This window comes from Eleutherodactylus coqui, chromosome 1, assembly GCF_035609145.1.
Source record: "Eleutherodactylus coqui strain aEleCoq1 chromosome 1, aEleCoq1.hap1, whole genome shotgun sequence".
Taxonomy (NCBI): Eukaryota; Metazoa; Chordata; class Amphibia; order Anura; family Eleutherodactylidae; genus Eleutherodactylus; species Eleutherodactylus coqui.
The window spans coordinates 53,253,430-53,255,929 of record NC_089837.1 but is presented as its reverse complement, the minus strand read 5'-3'; the positions used below and the strand labels follow the sequence as shown (position 1 = coordinate 53,255,929).

Sequence of the window (2,500 nt, the reverse complement as noted above, 5' to 3'; positions counted from 1 at the left end):
CGTGGGCAGTTGGGTACTCTTTTGAGTCACGCTGTTGTGTTCTAGTTTATCTCTTCTTTTCCTTTTTTTGATATTATTGTTTAGGTAGTCACCTGAGAGAATATAGTTGACCTGACTGAGGATTTGGCCAGCGGCACAATGTGTGGTTGTCTCTGTGGCGCAATCGGTTAGCGCGTTCGGCTGTTAACCGAAAGGTTGGTGGTTCAAGCCCACCCAGGGATGGGCTTGCCTTTTGTTTGCGCCGTATGTTACACGTAAAGACGTGGCTGTCAGTGTGTCTGAGCCGTTTAAAAGCTTCAAAATGGTAATGCTAGCCAAAAAGGTCCTTCGAGCCGGAATTGAACCAGCGACCTAAGGATTGCTGATTTGCTTCTACAGTCCTCCGCTCTACCAGCTGAGCTATCGAAGGCCAGTTCTTTGAGCGCCAAAGATAAAAAGGCCATCATGCTAGAGTTTCAAAGCGCTGGCAAGTAAAGATGTTGGAGGATGCAGGCATCGATCCCGCTACCTCTCGCATGCGAAGCGAGCGCTCTACCATGTGAGCTAATCCCCCTTGCCTGCTGCTTCCACCTGTCTACTCTGATCAGCAATTTTAGCACATTCCCAGCATTCAAGAGTTTCCAAAGTTGAGGGCTTTTTTTTTTTTTTTTAAGTATAGATGTCACAAAAGTGAGATGCACTGGCCTTTTCACAGCCAAAAATTGACTATGCGGAAGGCTTAAGAGTGGCTCTGTGGCGCAATGGATAGCGCATTGGACTTCTAGAGTGAAAGTGATTCAAAGGTTGTGGGTTCGAGTCCCACCAGAGTCGTACTTTCTAGCGCACTGTGGTAGCTTGTTGTGTGCTCTTAGGCAAAAAACCTGCCTAGGACTTCATTTGTTATCGTAGCCCTGCCTTGAAGCTTTTTAAGGCGACTGATTTAGCATTCAGTTTTGATCTGCAGTGCAAAGGGAAGAGCCCTTTTCTAAATGGCATATTAGAAAAAACTTTCTGACAGTGAGAGTGATCAATGAGTGGTACAGGTTACCACGGGTGGTGATGAGTTCTCCTTCCATGGAAGTGTTCAAACAAAGGCTGGACAAAGATCTGTCTGGAATGATTTAGGTAATCCTGCACTGAGCAGGTGCTTGGACCCGATGACCCTTCCAACTCTACCATTCTATGATCTTCTGTATTTAGGCATGTATGTCTGCATTGACAGAGAAGAGGACATTTTTTAAGAAACAAAGCGATTTCTCAAATTGGGCTGTCCAGGAAGATGTTGATGTGGTAGGGACTGCAAAAACCAAGCTTCCTAGCAGAGGATGGTTTCGATCCATCGACCTCTGGGTTATGGGCCCAGCACGCTTCCGCTGCGCCACTCTGCTGCATTGGGATAGCTTACAAGGTGCTGGTGAGGCAAAGCTGAGGAAGCCTCTGACTGTTACTAAGCCGCTAACAGGGAGCCACTCTCCGTGGGCAGTTGGGTACTCTTTTGAGTCACGCTGTTGTGTTCTAGTTTATCTCTTCTTTTCCTTTTTTTGATATTATTGTTTAGGTAGTCACCTGAGAGAATATAGTTGACCTGACTGAGGATTTGGCCAGCGGCACAATGTGTGGTTGTCTCTGTGGCGCAATCGGTTAGCGCGTTCGGCTGTTAACCGAAAGGTTGGTGGTTCAAGCCCACCCAGGGACGGGCTTGCCTTTTGTTTGCGCCGTATGTTACACGTAAAGACGTGGCTGTCAGTGTGTCTGAGCCGTTTAAAAGCTTCAAAATGGTAATGCTAGCCAAAAAGGTCCTTCGAGCCGGAATTGAACCAGCGACCTAAGGATTGCTGATTTGCTTCTACAGTCCTCCGCTCTACCAGCTGAGCTATCGAAGGCCAGTTCTTTGAGCGCCAAAGATAAAAAGGCCATCATGCTAGAGTTTCAAAGCGCTGGCAAGTAAAGATGTTGGAGGATGCAGGCATCGATCCCGCTACCTCTCGCATGCGAAGCGAGCGCTCTACCATGTGAGCTAATCCCCCTTGCCTGCTGCTTCCACCTGTCTACTCTGATCAGCAATTTTAGCACATTCCCAGCATTCAAGAGTTTCCAAAGTTGAGGGCTTTTTTTTTTTTTTTTAAGTATAGATGTCACAAAAGTGAGATGCACTGGCCTTTTCACAGCCAAAAATTGACTATGCGGAAGGCTTAAGAGTGGCTCTGTGGCGCAATGGATAGCGCATTGGACTTCTAGAGTGAAAGTGATTCAAAGGTTGTGGGTTCGAGTCCCACCAGAGTCGTACTTTCTAGCGCACTGTGGTAGCTTGTTGTGTGCTCTTAGGCAAAAAACCTGCCTAGGACTTCATTTGTTATCGTAGCCCTGCCTTGAAGCTTTTTAAGGCGACTGATTTAGCATTCAGTTTTGATCTGCAGTGCAAAGGGAAGAGCCCTTTTCTAAATGGCATATTAGAAAAAACTTTCTGACAGTGAGAGTGATCAATGAGTGGTACAGGTTACCACGGGTGGTGATGAGTTCT

The 2,500-nt window shown here is 46.8% G+C and overlaps 3 non-coding genes across 3 annotated transcripts; all 3 read left to right on the top strand.

Annotated features, from left to right (window-relative positions):
- Positions 1-726: 726 nt before the first annotated feature.
- TRNAR-UCU (transfer RNA arginine (anticodon UCU)) lies at positions 727-810 on the top strand. The gene is given in 2 exon segments: positions 727-763; positions 775-810. It is a non-coding gene; the product is annotated as a tRNA-Arg (tRNA).
- A 791-nt stretch (positions 811-1,601) lies between these two features.
- On the top strand, positions 1,602-1,675 carry TRNAN-GUU (transfer RNA asparagine (anticodon GUU)). The gene has a single exon. It is a non-coding gene; the product is annotated as a tRNA-Asn (tRNA).
- A 504-nt stretch (positions 1,676-2,179) lies between these two features.
- TRNAR-UCU (transfer RNA arginine (anticodon UCU)) lies at positions 2,180-2,263 on the top strand. Its single transcript is given in 2 exon segments — positions 2,180-2,216; positions 2,228-2,263. It is a non-coding gene; the product is annotated as a tRNA-Arg (tRNA).
- The last annotated feature ends 237 nt before the right edge of the window (positions 2,264-2,500 follow it).